The sequence below is a fragment of the Eublepharis macularius genome, chromosome 2 (genome assembly GCF_028583425.1).
Source record: "Eublepharis macularius isolate TG4126 chromosome 2, MPM_Emac_v1.0, whole genome shotgun sequence".
Classification (NCBI taxonomy): domain Eukaryota; kingdom Metazoa; phylum Chordata; class Lepidosauria; order Squamata; family Eublepharidae; genus Eublepharis; species Eublepharis macularius.
Window position 1 is genome coordinate 204,944,042 of NC_072791.1, and position 18,515 is coordinate 204,962,556.

The 18,515-nt window shown below is 44.2% G+C and overlaps 1 protein-coding gene across 1 annotated transcript in view; it reads right to left on the bottom strand.

Moving 5' to 3' along the window:
• CWC22 (CWC22 spliceosome associated protein homolog) overlaps window positions 1-3,520 on the bottom strand; it is a 40,262-nt gene extending 36,742 nt beyond the window's left edge. Inside the window, exon 1 of the mRNA XM_054971673.1 lies at window positions 3,466-3,520. The gene's annotated coding sequence lies outside the window, so the exon portion shown is untranslated. The remainder of the gene's footprint in view (window positions 1-3,465) is intronic.
• Between the last annotated feature and the right edge of the window lie 14,995 nt (window positions 3,521-18,515).

The window sequence follows — 18,515 nt, forward strand, 5'->3', positions numbered from 1 at the left end:
GAAGAGCTGGTTGGATCCACCCTGATCACTGTATACAGTATCACACCAAATCAATTCTCAGGCCCCCAATTCAAATCGTTTGAAAGCTGCAGGCAAAAAGAGACCCACAACTACTGTTCCAAGAGTAGCAACTACTTATAAAGCTGTTATCCTTCCAATACAATGGCTTGATGAAGTCCTATAAAATAAAACTCCAGTGGTACCTTAAAGCCTAACAACAAGTATGAGCTTCTGAGAGTCAGAGACTCCTGCCTCTTTATGCTGCTCAGCTCTCTAATCTCTCTTCTTCAAAGCGAGAATTGCTAAACTTCACTCTAATAAATGATACAGCAGCAAAACATTCATACCTGTGTTTGTCTCAAGGACTTATTAAGGAAAAACCAAGAAAGGTGTTCATTTCTCATCAATTTTGCCCTCTTTTCCCATGCTAGTTCCTTACCTAACAAGCATATTCTCATATGCCAAGAATCAGTTTAGTGGAACAGTCCTTATCTAGCCCATCACTGCATATGTCATCACACATACAAAGACAAAACACACGTACAACCTGTGACAATGAATACAACAAAACAATGGTGTTCCCTACATTTGGACATCTTGCAATAGCAACTGTGCTTCTGATATCCAGATCCCTAGGCTGCTCAGGGTTTCTTTTGGATTTGGAAAACTCATCCCTTTTCGGGATTGGTGGTAGGGGAAGTAGAGAAACATCAAGCAGCCAAGATAGGAGCTGAAGAAGAGCCTGAAAAAAAAATCAATGCAGAGATGTATTGTATTGCCCGGATAAGCAATTTCCACTTGATTCTAAGGTGACGTAGATGCAGGTAGAAATATGTCAGTAACCAGCAACTCTGGTTAGCAGTTTGCTGCGCAGGATGGCATGGAGGACAGTGGTGAGAGACTGAAAAGGCAGAAGGGATTGTAGGCGCTAAGAAAACTATTTACAAAGGCAAGCTCGATGTATATACAGTGTATCAGTAAGAGGCAGAGCACGTGCAAATATTATAAACAAGCTGACTCCGAAGAAAGGAGTCACACTCACTTCTTAACAACTGTTAAGAACTTTCCTTCTCCATCTTTTTCCTACTGTTTCTGTGTAGCACCCCACTGTTTAGCCCTTTCCCAGGTTGGATTACCAACAAGCCCCATTGCAACAGCCACATTGCTGCATTGGTTACTGGCACACAGGGTCAGTAAATGCTTTTCAAGGGGCTGGATCCAGTCTTTTGGCTCCCAGTCCCTTAATACGACTCATGTATGTACAGGCTCACCATTGCAGAGAAGCTGTATTTTCCTCCAACCACAATATATTAGTCACCACCATCCCCAGCGTAAGAAATCTCAGTATCTTGGGAGCTAAGCAGGAAGGAGCGCTAGTTGACTATATAATGCATATCTATGTCAAGATTAACATAAAGGCACACTGACACATTCAAATATATACTCACTCAAAATATATCAAGATCAATATTGGTATGTAAACACATATGCCTACATTTTTAATACATCCCACACTGATCTTGAAAATCAGCCCTTGGCTTCTTTCTACTTATATCTCAGGATGTTAATTGCCTTTCATCCTACATGAAGAGTCTGGAAGTTCCATCCTAAACGGTTATGTTATTTAGGATTTTAGTGTAAATTTTAATGTACCTTTTAATATATTGTTATCTGCTTAGAGCATGTTCATGGGGAGAGCAGGCTAAAAGCCGAGTAAAGCAATTTTTAAAAATCAATACGATTCAGGTGGGCAGCTGCATTGGTCTGTAGTAGAAGAGCAAGATTCAGGTCCAGTAGTACCTTAGAGACCATATAGATTTCCAGGGTATGAGCTTCAGAGTCAAAGCTCCGTTTGTCAGATGAATTTTAAATTTAAAGTGTCAACAGGCCACTTTGGGGAGGTTACAGTCAAAAGGTTACAATACAGATATAACAGACGAAAATAATGAGCATGCATACACATGTGCATATGCCTACATTTTTTATATCCATCCACAAATATGATGATCTTGACCCCTCTTCAAAGAACAGAGGTCCATCAGTGCCTAATAACCATGATGAATGCTGAGAGCCCCAGGGGACGTAAGCAGGCAAATGCCCAGAGTGCTAGAAGGCAATGTCGGGGAAGAGGCTCTAGCTGGCTTTTACATCCTGTTTGCCAGCCCTCTAGAGCAGCTGCTTAGCCACTGTGAGACCAGATGATGGACCAGCTGGGCAATCGAAGCAGAGTTGCTCCAATCTCAAACCACTGATTTCAGTCACTCCAATAAGGCAGCCCACCAATAAGGCAGCCCAATAAGGCAGCCTACCAAACCTCTGGTCTAATCAAGCATGTCACAGATCTTGATTCTGCATGCTTATACACACCGTTTAAGGGCAAAGAAACACAGAATCCTTAATTCACTACAGATGCTCATGTCTATCTGTCAAGCAGTACTGTATCACCATACCACATCCTGACATCTTCCTTTGCTAGACCCTGCCCACCAAATCAAGCAGCTTTGTACCTTTGCATCCTGATGCCCTTCCTTCCAGCAACACTCCCACCTTCTGGCTGGGATATAAAGCTCAGGGATCTCCATTCCTATTCGTCTGAACAGGGAGCTCTGTGTTATATTCTCCTTATTTTGAGCCCAGTAGAAACTCACTTTACCGTTTCTCTGACCTTCTTTGTTTTGTGCTTCTGCTGACCAAGCTTGTTCTCTGCTTAGTGTGCTATAACTAGTACAGTACCAGGTAGCCTCTTCCTAGAAGGGACAGTCCACTCTTGAACGTGCCCAGCCTTGCCATATCTTTTATCTGTTCTTCTGCTTGACCAATATTGATATGTACTACAAAACCTGCACCTGTAGCATTGTTAGAATTAGTGACCTCAGATTTATGACACTATGGCATATAAACTGATGTTGTTCGTTATCATATTCAACAGTATACAAACTAAAGCTGAAATGGCCTCTGACCTGCAGTATAGCCTCTCTGGTTTGTATTGGGTGGCCATACTAATAAACTCTGTTTTTTTACACCAGGAGATCCGAACCTTAGAGGGAAGGGCTTCCGCTTTGGCCATGCAGGGGAAATTCCCTAATACCCTGACCCTGAAAATCTTGCTGGTCTCTAAGGCGTTACTGGACTCAAATCGTGCATAGGTATACAAGTGTCCTTGCCTAGTGCAGCACGCACATTCACACATTAATTTCAGACACACGCGTGCACTCAAGCAGTATGTTATAACGAAGAAGCGGCCCCAGCTTCCAACCACACAAGATCCTTATAGGAAGAGGCGACGGGTCCTCTCGCAGGGCGGAAGAGGCCAAGGCAAACCTGCCACCTCTTCGCTGCCGCCCCTCCCCAGCAACCGACCCGGAGTAACGGCCTTTATCCCCTCGAAGCCGAAGGCGGGGAAGGGTCGGGGCACGACGAAGGGGACAGTCGAGAGTTCCCCTCATGCCAACTTCACCCGCTTACCTTCGCCTCACGCGCGCGCCTCCGACGGCAACAACGGCACTTCCGCCCAGTCAGAGAATAGGCAGAGGGCGGGATTTCCGGACCGGAAGTGAGCGACCCTCCTCACTCCAATGTTTTATTTTTTTAAAAAACAATTCGTCAGATTCGTATTAAAGAGTAAGTAAGTCAGAAGGACATATCGTGCTTGCAAAAAAAATCAAACTCTAGAGTCGCAGCTGAGGCGGAAGACTCTTACGTCGCCAATGGAGCGAGCGGCTTCTGACTCCTCCCACTTAAACTACAGCAACCGGCATTCCTTGCGGTGGATCGGTGGGTAGAGGGACTACAACTCCCAAGATGCTTGCGCTTGGCCTTGCTGAGCATGTCTACGGCAGGGAAGGTTGCGATGGCGTTTCTGAACGCGTAGTGTGGTTGCCAACTTTGGGATGAGAAATTCCTGGAGACTTGGGGTGGAGCCAGGGCAGGGTTTGGGGAGGGACCTCAGCGGGATCATATGCCATGGAATCCACCCTCCAAAGCCGATATTTTCTCCAGAGAAGATTAGTTACAATTCTGGGAGTTCTCCATGCCCTAGGAGTGCCATTGACTTGAAATTTAAACTATGGTTGCTCATTTGGGTCCCCCCGCCCCTTTAATAAAATAGATGAAAAAAATAGTTAAGGTAATGCAATCACTGGAAATACTTCATTTGTTGAATTTCTGCCTGTTGCACAATGGTTGGTCCTTAGCCTAAAAACAAATTACCTGCAAGCTGCAACAATAAAGTCCTAACGAAAAAGATACACCGACAGAATCCAATCTGAGGCGGTCTCTGGATCCCCGGCCACCCCTGAACCTGGGGTGCTGGTATTTGCTGCGGAATGGGTTTTTTGCAAAGAGACGCCCTGGCTGCTGCGTCAGACCCCAAGGGTCCTTCAGGGAGGTCCCAGCGGGCGGTGGCGATGTTATAAGAGAGGAAAGACGCTCTTTCTGGATTGGGTCAAAGGATTAGTGAAATCCTAAACAGAGTGACTCCAGTCTAAGTCCATTGACTTCAGTGGGCTTAGACTGGTGTAACTCTGCTTAGGATTTCACTGTAACTAGCTATTTTTCCTAAGTTTTCTGCCCCACCAGGTGAACACGCATGCTATAGTTCTGTGATGACTTGGAGCCCCCCCCCCCCGCCAATTATTCCTTTTACTTTGCCAATTAATTCACAGTTGAGAATGGTCTGTTCCCATTCCTGACCCAATCTTTTATTCTCTCCTGTTCACTCTTGTGTTCTGGAGTGTAATATAATACACACATGTCCCAGAAAACTGAGACTCTGGGCTCTTTTTGTAATAACTCATCCTCCTCTTTCTGTTTGTACCTGTGTGTGTATGTCAAACTGAATGTAGCACTTCAAACATCTCATAATATGTGCTCCAGCTCATGCAAATTAATGCCACAATGAATTCCGTGTTTAAGCGACCTGCCCTTTTGGAACCAGGTGCTATATTCTCAGCAGCGTCTTGCATTGGCAAGCCTGACAGAAATCCTTCATGCAGAATTACAATAGTGCTTCTCCAAATTCAGAGCTCTAGCATCGCTTTGCAAATAGCATCTCTTCTTGAAACAAACAAACAGTAGGTGTCTGCAAATGAAGAGATCTTTGGCTATTAGTGAGGCAATTGCTTTTCGGGGGTGAAATGTTCAGTGTTGTACAAGCTTTCTAACCAGCATCAGCTACTAAACAGTGAGAGAAAGCTCAAAGCATCCTCAGCCAAAAGATTAATACAATCATACATTTGATTGTCCAGGCCCTGCTCTGAGAGAGATCTGGGATAACTGAATAATTGTTATACTTCTACTCTATTCTTGCATGGGGTTCGCAGTGATCTCCATTTCAGCCACGGGTGAGGTTCATCCAGGAGAGGAAGGGTAGGTAACACAAACTGTATCTGGCTTTATTTTTCCAGGAAAAAAATCCCTCCTTTCTGCATACTGACTCATTTACAGGTAGGCCTGTCAGAGTGTGAAAGTAACTCTGGCAAGATCCAGCATTGTCTGATCATACTAATCTAAGAGCAGAACCACAAGTGACAAAAGGCACAGATTGGACACTTGTCAGCTTCCCTCAAGTTTTGATGGGAAATGTAGGCATCCTGGTCTTGCAGCTTGGCTCTCCGACTGCTGTCCAATGGACTTTTCAACTGTCACTTGTCCAGCATTCCGCCAAGCTGCCTACATTTCCCATCAAAACTTGAGGGAAGCTGACAAGTGTCCAATCTGTGCCTTTTGTCACTTGTGGTTCTGCTCTCAGTGACAGTTGAGTCATGTGAGCATCCAAGGTTGCAAGGTTGCATCAGCCAAAAGTGCTGAGTGCACAGGTACATGCTGATTGGATGTGAGTATGTATAAATGTATGCTGAGTACTGTGTATTGTGTGCCTGCATAGGTATCAGAGTCTGGCGAAGCACTTTGCCACTCTGAATTGTATAGGCTATTGGACTGTACCTATGTATATATCTCTGTGAATAAACCTGTAAATAGTTCACCTTACTTGGTGTGGTCTCTGCTGCTTCTAACCTGCTTCGTATTGCCAGCCAGTACACCGCCAGAAAGCTTTGCGTCAAGCCCGTGCTACTACAGCAGCATGGGGCTTCATAGGCTTGATAAGCCGAAAGCAACAAAAAGATCTTTTGCTTAAGAGGAGAAAAGCAACATAAAATATGCTGTGAAGAGCAGCTATATGAATTTGTCCTCCTGGTAACCAATCAGTGCCAATAAGTTATTTATTTATGTGGTTTATAGTCCACCTTTTTCACCGAGACTTGGCAAATGGCATTACGTAAGTCAACAGCGCCAGTTTGGTGTAGTGGTTAAGAGCGGCAGGACTCTAATCTGGAGAACCGGGTTTGATTTCCCGCTCTTCCACTTGAAGCCAACTGGGTGTCCTTGGGTCAGTCACAGCTTCTAGGAGCTCTCTCAGCCCCACCCATCTCACAAGGTGTTTGTTGTGGGGATAATAATGGCATACTTTGTAAACCGCTCTGAGTGGGCATTAAGTTATCCTAAAGGGCGGTATATAAATAGCATATGCAAATATGCAAATAAATTCATATGCAAATTTGACTCTGTCAAGCTGGGACTGAATAGGGACTATGAATGGTTATCACATTATCACAGGTAACAGAGTTCCTTTACAGAGGCGGGGTCTGGGGGAGCCCGGTGGCGCCTGGCGTGGGCTTTCGGGGACCACAGTTCTCTTTGTCAGATGCATCTGACGGGGAGAGCTGTGGTTATCGAAGACTTATACTACATAGGAATTGGATGGTCTAGCTGTTTTACTGCTGCAAACTAACACAGCAAACTCCTTTGAAGCCTCACCCAAGCCAACTGACCCCCACACCAAAAGGAGATGTTTACATTTACTAGCAAAGGAATGTTTTGGTTGCATCCTCCCTCTCCCCCCCCCCAATTGCATCTTCTCTCTCCTCCCCTCCTCTTCTGTATTTGACCAGTTTCTGTACCATGCATCTGACGAAGAGAACTTGATTCTTGCAAGCTTATGCTACAATAAAATTGGTTAGTCTTAAAGGTGCTACTGGACTCTTTTTGATATAAATAACATGTTGTTGTTGTTATAGGATGGGACTTCCAATAGCCCTGTAATAGGATTAGAATGTGGAAATTAAAGCACAGTATTAATCTGAAACAAAGCATCAGTATTAACATGGCATGTAAAAAGATGCAGAAATTACATAATAGGATACTACATACAGCAACAGATAGTACGTACTATACATAGTAGCATAGTCCATATTCTCTGTCCCTTTAATAAAGCATTCATCTCAAGTCATTCTGTTATAATAAAGACCTATTACCTTTGCAATAGTGCCCTCCAGAATAATTCAGTTTTGCATAGTTTGTGAAATGTCAGGAGAGTGGGAACTTTTTTAACCTTGTCAGTCAGACCATTCCATAAGGTGGGGGCCACCACAGAGAATGCCCTTGTAGGGGCAGCTGTTGATTTTGCTCCTGCAGAAGGCCCTGTTCCAATAAGCAAAGCTCTTATGGCGGAGCATAGGGAGAAAGGCAGACTATTTTAACTAGGCCCCCTTCCCTGCTGGGTTTTGGGGCTGCGTTCCCCTTTGCCTTGGGTAGGTCTTCAGACCAGGTAGGTGTTTGGACCATGGTTTGGGCTAAATCTCTAGCCTTGAAATGAGATCTTCACTCAAGGGTTCAGTGCAAAAGATAACGTTGAAGGTGTGACCTCTTTCATGAGTTGGGCCCATCGCAATCTGAGAGAGGCCCAAGGAAGCTATAAAGTCCAAGGCCAGCCCCAGCAAGGTACCCTCTGCATGAATGATGAAGTCCCCCAGAACAATCATCCTAGGTGTTTCCCGGTCTATATCTGAGAGCACCTCTGCCAACTTGAGTTGATTTCTGATTGGGTTTGATTTTGCATCTTGATTGCTGCGGAAACTCACAGAGACATTCCTGATTATACTCTTTATCTACCTTTACAAAGCAAGTACAGAGAGATGGGAGAAGCAGTTTATGAAAAATAACAATCAGCAAATATGACTCTGGATTATCAGAAGCATAACAGTGCACTGGAAGTGTTTGAAACAGACGAAAACTAAGATTTTAAATATGTTTTTGACACATGGTTGAATTTGATTCGTCCTCAACAAAAAAATTCCACATTGAAATAGGCAATTGTACAAGAGGGATGACTACAGTTATTTTATACCTGACTATAACAGGTCTGTTGGTCATCATTTATGTTGTATGTCCTGTCCAGGTAGCCGAATTTCATCAGATCTTGGAAGCTAAGCAGGGTTAGTATTTGGATGGGTGACTGCTATGCAGAGGCAGGCAATGGCAAACCGCCTCTGAACCAAGTTACAAGTGACGCCTGACACAGGTTGGACACTTGTCCGCTTCCCTCAAGTTTTGATGGGAAATGTAGGCGTCCTGGTCTTGCAGCTTGGCTCTTCATTTAATTGACATTTACAGAGCAGTAGCCTATGGGAGGGAGAACATGCGATCGGAAGGGGAGTGCAGACGTCGAGGTCTCGCCGGGCGCCCCCCCCCCTTCCTCTCCTCTGGGTGTGTGTGGGAGGAGTTCTGTAAGCTTCAATTAAATGGAGAGCCAAGCTGTAAGACCAGGATGCCTACATTTCCCATCAAAACTTGAGGTAAGCTGACGAGTGCCCAACCTGTGTCAGGTGTCACTTGTAGCTTGGCTCTCAGTCAGTGTCTTCCCTTGAAAATCCGACAGGGTCACCCTAGGACATCTGTGACTTGAACATACATCAACGTTGCACCCAGATTTCTTCAAGAAGAATGCTTTTTATTTGCTTTTGTATGCTGTCATTTTATGATTTTACCTTTTTTTAACTTAATGTAAACCAATTTAATGACTCTCGTATCGAAAAGCAGTTTCAAAATGTTGCTGTGAACTTGGCCTCTGATCACCGTGGCTCAGTCTATGCTCCATAGCAAAGGTGAATGGTGGTACCTTTGTTTGTTAAAGTGCCCATCAGGGTTGGAAGAGGTAAACTTCCCATCAAGTGAATGGGAGGTGTGTGAAATAGGAAATAGAACTTTAGATGCTGGGAAAGACAAAGGGGGAGAAGCAGACGGGGTGAGTTGACTGAAGCACTTGGAGGGTTCTATAGAGAATTTCTAAATATGTCTTGTGCCTAGCGATGGGTATGGAGCAGATTTCAACCACAGCCTGGACCGCAACAATAAATTGCTGGTTGTCTCATATTCTATTGGACTCCCTTCCAACTGTGATGAATTGCCTTCAATCTGACACCTACTCCAGCTCATGGAGCTAAAGATAAACAAGAAAATTGGCAAGATGGGTCTTCCTATGACTCCCTTATCAGTGCTGGGATTAAACACAGCCTGTGTGGTAGTAACAGAAAGGCTGGACGACCTAAACTGGCAAATGGGAGTAGCAGACGCTAACTATTTATCTAGCCTTTGTGCCTTTGCTTATAATAAATCTTTAGCCTGTCTTATAGTTCCTGCTTCTTGGAGGCTGTTCTTAGCTCTTTTTAACATGCTCCACTTAGCAGAACTAACAGGAAGATTCAGGGGAACTCCCCATGAACAGAGGCTGTGTTAGGGTTGCAAGGTTCCTATACCCTACCGTTGGGAAGTGGGGAGGGGACTGGCACTTCCCAGGAGTGTTCTCCTCTTTGTGTGCGCTCCTAGTGCTGCTGCGATGACATCACTTCCGGGAAATGACGCCATCATGCCAGCCGTGGGAGTACTCCCATGCTTTACACAGGGCCAATTGAGCCCATTTGGTGCCAAAATTGGCTCCAGCAAAGCTCAGGAGCATGCCCAAAGCCAGCGTGATGACTTCAGGTAGGGCACCCAGTGCACGCTTTCCTGGGTTGTGTAAGCTAGCTGGAGTTGGCACACCACCCAGTTTGCCTTGGCAACTCTTTACATCCCTGATTTCTGGTCAGTTGGCACACCACAACAGGAATCAGGGAGTAGTTATAATATGTTTTATCTTGTTCTCTCACCCTTCACAGAGCACAATATTCCCATACACTCTAAGTAATATTCTTCTATGCTCAAAAGCTCATGATGTACCTTTCTTTCCGTTATGCTTCCTAGATTAGACAAAAGTCTGATCACAGCATATTTTGCTTAGTTGGCTGAGAATGGAATGTGTAACTTGTAACTGTTGCTATAACCATATTTGGGCATCCGGGACTTCCTGAATACAAGCTAATAAAACTCTCGCCTCCATCTTTGGGGGGTCAGACTTTGCATCCAGATCTTGTCTCGTGTCGTTACTACAGGTTGCCTGCCAGTGGCGGACGATCACCTCTTGCCGATCACCAGCGATGCGATCGGTGGGCAACAAGGCAGACCCCCAGGAGATTGCCTGGCACTGGCAGACAATTAAGAAACCTAGGCTATGTCCATGTGGTGTTTAGGTGCGGATATTATGCACTTTCTGTTTTCCTGTAAGTTGTATGCTGAACAAGGAATTAATATGCTATTTCCACTGAGAGCTACTATTCCAGCCCACACAGTGGACTGCTATCTGATAAATCTCCTATTTAGATCTGATAAGATAACAACAGAAACTGTGGCAAAATATATCTCATGGACCCCCAAACACTGTGATCAAGTCCTGAAACCTCCTTGACTGACCAGATTCTGTGGATCTCAAACTAAACTCTTATTAGGCATAACCAGGGGTCATTTCATAGAAAAAGAGCTGGAGGAACTCATTAGCACAGCTCATTAGCATATACCACACCCCTTGCCATCATCAGAAGTGCGTCATTGGCATACCTGATTTGCATATGCCACACCCCCTGCCATCACCTATCCTGGCTGTTTTGGACCCAATCCTAGCCATTCAGGGCCAAAATTGGGCCCTAAATGGCAAAAAGGGGCTGAACATGGTCGAAAAGGGGCCCAAAATGGTCAGAATCAGGCCGCTACTGAGCGGAACAGTGATCCATCACCTGTCAGAGGCCTGATCCGGGCCATTTTGGCCCCAATCCAGGCTGAAATGAGCCCAAAATGGCTGAGTCAGGTGGACAGGGCCACCTGTCATGTGAACCAGTTCCTTATTCACAGTTCCTTATTCGTTACTGGCAAAGCCAAAGAAAAATATTGTGGGAAAACTGAAAAGCTGTAATTCCAAAATGAAGTTTGCAGGGGCACATATTATACACCTCCATGTTCAGAAGACTCAGCACTCTAAGTGGACCTATACTAGGTCATCCTACAAAACCCAGATCTTGAGTAAACAGATTCAAATTAGGATGCCCCCAGAACAATTCAATAAGAAGAAAGGGGCAGCAGCTGCAGCAGAAAAATACTTTTGATCACCCCAAATCACACAGATCTGAACTCCAGAGACTGTCCCCTACAACAGGACATGTGCTGGTGCTGATCCAGTCTCTGGTTCTGGACCTAAGCCCTACTATGTGGCCTGTCTCCAAGCACCCAGTATTAGACATGGCTTTGAATAAGGAAGTGGTGAAAATATAAGCCCTCTGAAACCCCAAACAATCTTTGGATCACCCCAAATCACACACCCCTGAACTCCAGAGACTGTCCCCTCCAAGAGGACATGTGCTGGTGCTGATCCAGTCCATCAGCTGAACCATCAGCTGTCTGTTGCAATGTTTGGTGCAGAATAATTTGAGTCCAGGGGGATCACAAATTTGGGGGGGGAGTTAAAAAAATGCTGGGGGGGGGCTTTCTGCGCATATGTTGCCAAGGGATGTTATGCACAAGGTCAACATCTACCTCAAGAAAAAACTGTGCTATCCCTTTAATAGAGGTTCAATGGGATGCAATTTGCCTACATGAAATGAAAATTTTCAGTTGCTCATTTTCCACACAATGTGCCTCTATTAAAAGGATTTAACTATTTTTCCTGGACCTTACAAAAAAAAAAGGACGCATCAGGAACAGAAACAGATTTACCTGCTGTTTAAGATATTTTCACCCTATTTCTCAACAACATTAGGCAGCTCACAGGCCTTCCTTTAAAATTCAATACAATCAATAACACAAAGCATTAAATGGTGCTTACAGTGACAAAACCTTCTGTTGTGAGTTGAACACACATCATTTCAAGTGTTTTCCAAAGGGATGACTTGTTGGTGCATGTGGAAGTTGTGTAAATGACAATTGTGCTGATAAATCGAAATCCTGTTATCTAATGATCTCCCCTTTTTTTGCCCCAACAGATAATGGATGGCTTTTCAAGGCTTGGCTTTCCCCATTGTGTGGGTGCCATCGACGGCACACACATCCCAATCTGTGCTCCAGGTGGTCGTCCTGACCAGTATGGCAACAGAAAGAATTTTTCTTCGATTTTACTGCAGAGCACAGTGGATCACAAGGGCAGATTTGTGGATGCGGAGGTGGGCTGGAGTGGGAAAAACCATGATGCCTTCGTGTTTGCCCACTCCGCATTCTGCGCAGCAATGGACTCAGGAACACTGGTGCCAGGAAACCCATGCATTGTGGTGGATGGGGTACGCATTCCACCAGTGGTAATTGCGGATGGTGCCTACCCAATGCGGAAGTGGCTAATGAAGCCTTATGGTCGTTCAGCCACAACCACAGTCCACCGTCGCTTTGATAGCAGGTTATCACAGGCAAGGAACGTGGTCGAATGTAGTTTCGGCCGGCTGAAGGCCAGATGGAGGTCCCTGGGTCACAGACTGCAGGTCAGGGAACAAAACGTGGTGACCATTGTGACAGCGTGTGTGGTGCTGCACAATCTTTGTGAAACCAAAGGGCACCCAATAATTGGAAGAGGATCTAGTCCGGCGCCCATTCTATTATCTCAGCTGGAGGAGCCACAGAGCACCACCGACCGCCACCATTTGGAAGAGGGAAAGATGGTGCGTGATGCACTTGCAAAATTCATGCATGGCACCAATGTGTTGCACTAGATCTGAAGGACCCTGCATTGGAAAGGATTACTGTCATGTGGTGGTTGGGTATTGATTATCTAGATAACACACCTCCCATTGCTGTTAGTGTGCATTATTTTGTTTTTCACTACTGTGATGTTAATAAAAAAAATTTTTTTCCCACAAGATTAACTACCGCTTCCCTAGTCTTTAAAGGAACCCATCACCAAGCGTGTTTTATCGAACGGGTGCCTTATGTAAGATACACGGTTCATTTTTTTTTACAAAGATTCAGAGCATAGTGTGCTGGTGTGGTGAGGAAACTGGACTTCGCTGATTCTGGAATAAAAAAAAGTCATCGAAACCTCATCGAGATGAACCTGAGGGAATTGTTCTCTTTTATTTTCATTTTCAGTTTCTAATTTTTGCAACACCACCCCATCACAACAACTATTCCTTTGACTTTTCATACCTTTACACTTTGCTAAAGGGTCATCATTTTGAGAAGGGCAGCAGTCAATATCAAGTGGGAAATAGTCTGACAGTTCCACAACCATTGCAAAGCTCTGATGGTTTTTTTAAGCATGAATCTCGTGGTAGGGGGTCCATGTCCAAAAGCAGCCATGCAAGTCATGGACTGCAGGCAACGCTGCCCAAGGGTCAGGAGGTCTGTGATGGGAATTTATTTTGAGCCCGTCTATCACCACTCATCACCCAAAGCCTAAATTTATGAAAAATCAAAAAAAAAATTAGTGCGTCTGAGTCCAGATGAAGGACTTGTGTTTTGGGTCCTCCCGTGGGATGCATCTTTTGTTTGAAGAAGCAGCCAGTAATCTTGGGAGTACAGATGCTCTGCATTATCCGTTATTCCACACAGTCCTAAGCTAAGGGGGTGGATAGCATGGAGAGGACATGTGATTGGCACAGTTATCAACTCTGAGATCTCAAATAATGGTGAGCAGAATTGTTTGTTTGTGTGCATTATCATCAACTCACGATTGTTGTTGATTTGTGGATGTCTTCCCTTATTTTTAATTTTTTTTCGATGATTTCCTGGAAACCACAGACAGGCGATTGAAAAACAAGTCATAGAAATTATTAAATTGTGATGGTGAAAAATAAAAATTACACGTTTGGGCATGATTTGAAACACCAATTGAAATTTGACTCAAATCAAAATTTTCACATTTGTTATGTCATTACAACATTGAAATGACACGTGCAAATCAAATAAATTCATCATTAAAGAGAACAGGTTTATTCCAATAGAGATTACTTACAAGGTCTATGGCATAGCATTTTTTCAGCAGATGTGCGAAACTTATGACAGAACATAAAAAAATATGAATCCTGCTTATACATGTGATGTTGCAAACATCATTCAAAAGAGGTTGTCACAAAAAACAATTGTGATGTGGTAATTGAAACTTGTAATTTAACATGATGAGACTTGACGGAGAATCACAGTATGGTCAAGGAACTAACATGGAAGAACAAGTGATTTATGTAGAACTGGTTCTCTGCACAATTGGATCAAGCATTTTGATAAACCAAGATTTACGGTTTGTAATCAGAGTGTCAGCCTATCCCTTGCTTTTCCAACACATGAGCGCCGGGCAGAAGCAGACTTGGAAACAACTGGTGTGTTGGATGGAGCACTCTGGACATCATTAGTGTGAACAACATTCTGTTGTCGCTGCTGGGCAAGCATTTCTCCAAGTGCTCTTAGTGTTTTAACCGCATCACTCATAACCTCAAAATTCTGTTTCCATGCTTGGGAGAAATTTTCCCTCTCCTTCCTCGTCTCCTCCAAAAACTCCTTTTGAATGTTCTTTTCCTCTGCCTTCCAACCACACATAAGTTCACGGTCAACGTGCCATTGAGCAAGGTGCGCTTCATGTTCCTCCCTGGAGCGGCTCATCATCTGATCCGCCACACCATAAAGCGCTGCGTTCCTGCGCTTCCTGTTCCTTATGTTGCTTAGCCTTGTCCCGGGAGAAAGCTCTGCAAGGCAAGTGTCACTTCTTCCTGCATGCCAAGAGGAAAGAAAAGGTGATCCACTCAATTTAAAAACTGGTTGGTCCATGCCACGCATGAATGCTTAGGGGAAAAAAAAGGTTAAAACCACAAATTCTACTGCCAGTCGCTTGACAGCCTGTTGTGCACCTCTTGTTATTTACAACATTTATGCTGCAATGGTGATTACTTGGCACTAGAATGGTGTGTCCATGCTTGCAAAATCTATTTTCATGCCACTCTCAACGGGGCAGAAAGTGTAACATGAGTTTGTAAAATTGATAGGAAATCAAAATTAGAGGCATTCTGCAATTTGGACATAAATTTTGAGGCATTGGATACATGATTTTCACTCCCACTGTGTGCATTTTGAAAAAAACACACATTTAAAAAATTTCCCTGAAAGGACACCACGGGGCTTTGAAGTGATGGAATCAGAACGCACGCCCTGAGCCGGAACAAACATCCATTCCTTCTGTCCTGAAAAAAATAGTCGGATATTCCCATAAATCAAGGCCCCAATTTTAAGAAAGGGGGGGCAACTCCCTCTTCAATCAGACGGAGAGGAAATTAATGCCAGTCTATTTCCTATTTCTTCTACAATCTGTTTCGAAAATCAAAGATATTAAAATCACGAACCTGCACCGCCTCTGTTGCGAAGGTGCAATGGGAGATCGGAGTCACTGTCAGCATCCTCCTCCATGTTGACATGTGCATCGTCATTTTCTGGGGGGGGGGAAGGTTCACGTGAGTTGTCGTGCAAAACAAATCCTAGTTGCGCAACATGAATTAGCATATGTATAAGCTTGCATAGGGTGCTGCACATTGTAAAGCCTTCATCCTAAGATCCAGTTGAAATACACAAATTTTTTTTTTTAACATTGCCAGGTAAACTAAGGCTTTATTGTTGCAAGCGCAAATACTTATGCATCAAGTAGGCTTGGTATTAATGACAATCTATGCTCACCCTTGTCCTCAAGGCCATCAATAGTACGGTCAAGGTCTTCCACCGTAGTGTCTGTAGATGATGACGAGTTGTTCTCTGTAAAGATTAAAAAAAAAATAGGGCTGATTAAAAGGCTTCCTTTGAGAGAAGGAAAGAGAGCTCATTATGCAGATATGAAAATTTAAAGTTCATAAATTGACTCACGCTCTCCCATGGGCGCAGGTGAGGAGCTCCTCACTTGGCCGAGATCTATGGTGACATACTCATGAGTAAAGAGCTCCTCAGATCCTTCCATCACCATTGCTGGACCGTCATTCTGTGGGCGGCAGAAATCAATGCTTATGCTTCTCACAATCCGTTTTGGTCTCACACTTGCGTCCCCTCTGAGAATACTGTCCAGCTCTCGGAAATATGGGCATATCATGGGAGCATTTCCGGAGGTTGCATTATGTGCAATTACACGCTTGTACTCCAGTCGCATGGACTTTGTTTTATTGCGGCACTCAACTGCTGTCCTACGATGCCCTCGGGAGACCATCTGTCTTGCAATCTTTTCAAAGTTATCCAAGTTTCTGTGGGAACTTCGAAGGGCTTCTTGGATTTTCTCCTCCCCCCAGAAAGATAGCAGGTCTAGCACCTCGTGTTCCCTCCATGTTGCAGAGCGAGGAACACAGTGAACGACGCCTGCCATCTCTCAAGAGTGAAATGAGTTGAAAATTTCCTCTACCAACCTTTGAAAAGAATTGTCTCTGGGGACTTCCGGTTTGGGATTCATGGAGGTCTAACGCAGCTTCATTTGCGGAGCTGACCGGATTGCCGTTTTAACCGGCCGGAGGGGTGAAAATAACCCGCGGCCGACTGCTCTCAGGCGGGGAGCAGGCAAAGAACGCTCAAGACCCTAGGGTGAGCTAGATCTCGGACGAGGGGGGGCTCTACACAAGGAGTCTCCCCCCCGATCCTTGAGGTCCCACCTTGCGACGGGTCGGCTATAATCTCTGCGGCAATTTTGGGGCCAATTCGGCTGGCATAAGACCTACATACCCAAGCTTCGATCGGGGAGGGAAGTCGAGAGGAGAATTTAAGATCGAAACAGCGATTACAACCCGAGAAAGTTGAAGAGAAGGTAAAGATCGCTATCTCGTGAAACGGGACAGATTGACAAAAACAGAGAGGAAAGAAAGTAGATTTTTAAACTGCAACAGACTAGTGAAAAGGAGGTGAAGACTCGGCAGGAGTTGTATTTTAAAAGAGACTAAGTTTAAAGAAGTTATTACAAAAATCGGACTATTGTTTTGAATACCTGTGGTTTTGGAGCTGTGGGAAAAAGACACCATCGCGAGACCTGCTGTGGGAAGACGGGAGACAGGAAGTGCGTAACAACAATAGAGTGGCTGGAGGGAAGCGGCCCTTGCCAAGGGACAGGAAGTGGGGAATCGCCATTTTTGAAAGTGGAAGGGTCGTGGCTTCAGCGGAAGAGGAAGTAGGCCATCTTGGATTATAATAACATAGAGAAACCATAGAGAAAAGACGCCCGACATTTTGGATATTAAAAATTAATTTTGGCAAAGATTGGGACATTTGAAAAAAAGGAAAACGTTTAATTATACGCCACGGAGCTGAGGAAGAGAGCAGATTCGTGGGAGCGAGCTAAAGCAAGCCCCACGATGTCGAAAAAAGAGTGGCAATCGGCAATAGAAAATTTGGATAAAAAACTTATAGACATGATGAAAGAACTTAAGGACACGAAATTGGAGCTTATTAAAGAGGTCAAAGAAGTTACACAGACAGTAAAGTCGGAGCTGTCAGAAGTGAAAAAAGGCGTGGAAACGATTAGCAGTGAATTACAAGGAACGAAACAGAGAGTCAAAACAGTAGAAGACGCGATGGAGAATTTAATAGAAACGCAACAAACAGAGATGAGATTGGTAAAGGGGAGGATGTCAGTTGCTGAAACTAAACACATGGAGAAGCAGCTTCGTTTTCGTGGTCTGCCAGAAGTTGAAGGGAAGTCAGCGCAAGAACAGATGACTGAGGTGTTGGCTGAATACCTGGGGAAGGAGGAGGAGGAAATTGTGGCTATCCTAGATGTGGCGTATCGTGTGAACTCGAGAATTGCAACCCAGAGGAAACTACCAAGGGATGTGATTGTGCAGTTTACAACTAGAAACATGAAAGAGAGGATTGTGACAAAACAATTTCAAGATCCATTGGAGATTGATGGCAAGACGATTATCATAATGAAGGAATTGCCCAGATCAGTGTTACTGGACAGGAAAAAATATAGAGTGTTAATTCAGACTTTGAAGGGCATGAACATTAGGTACAGATGGGAGTTACCGGAAGGAGTGTCCTTTGAGTTTGGAGGGGCTAAAAAGCGTATCAGATCTGAGCGGGAGATGGAGAGATTTATTAAGGACAATGAAAAAGACTTACCAACAAAACCATGAATATGGAGTGTAAAGTATTATCTTGGAATGTAAATGGACTAAACTCACCGAATAAGAGAAAAAATATTTTTCATTGGCTACTAAAACAAAAATGTGATATTGTTTGTTTGCAGGAGACCCATATTAGAAAACAGGATGTAAAATATTTAAAATCTGGAAAATTGGGCAAAGAATTTGTAGCGGCTTCCAACAAGAAAAAAAGAGGAGTGGTGTTGTATATAAAAGAGGAGCTGCAGCCAAAATTTGTTA